The sequence below is a fragment of the Morus notabilis genome, unplaced genomic scaffold (genome assembly GCF_000414095.1).
Source record: "Morus notabilis unplaced genomic scaffold, ASM41409v2 Scaffold247, whole genome shotgun sequence".
Taxonomy (NCBI): Eukaryota; Viridiplantae; Streptophyta; class Magnoliopsida; order Rosales; family Moraceae; genus Morus; species Morus notabilis.
In genome coordinates, this window is record NW_010365301.1 from 18,112 (window position 1) to 18,454 (window position 343).

Below are 343 nucleotides of genomic sequence, written 5' to 3' on the forward strand. Positions count from 1 at the left end.
GCTTGTCTTGGTCGTCGGAGGTGGGACTCCATGGGTGGAGACAAGACATTGATTTCTAATGGTGAAATCTATATTGGATCGGACCAAAGTTGAATTGTTTTAATTAATAATTATGTTTAAATAAAACAATTCACTTTTGACGAATTATATATTGTCATCTTAATCGTGAGATGGATGATGAACCTGTATACTTGACTTGTATCTTTTGATGTACTAAAGGGAGACATCCTGACATTATGTAAAGGTACACTTGCCGGTACATTGGGGGTATGACTCGTGTATGCGTAGATTCGTTATTCATAGATAGTGGAATCCATAGCTCCTATAAAGAGTCAATGATATC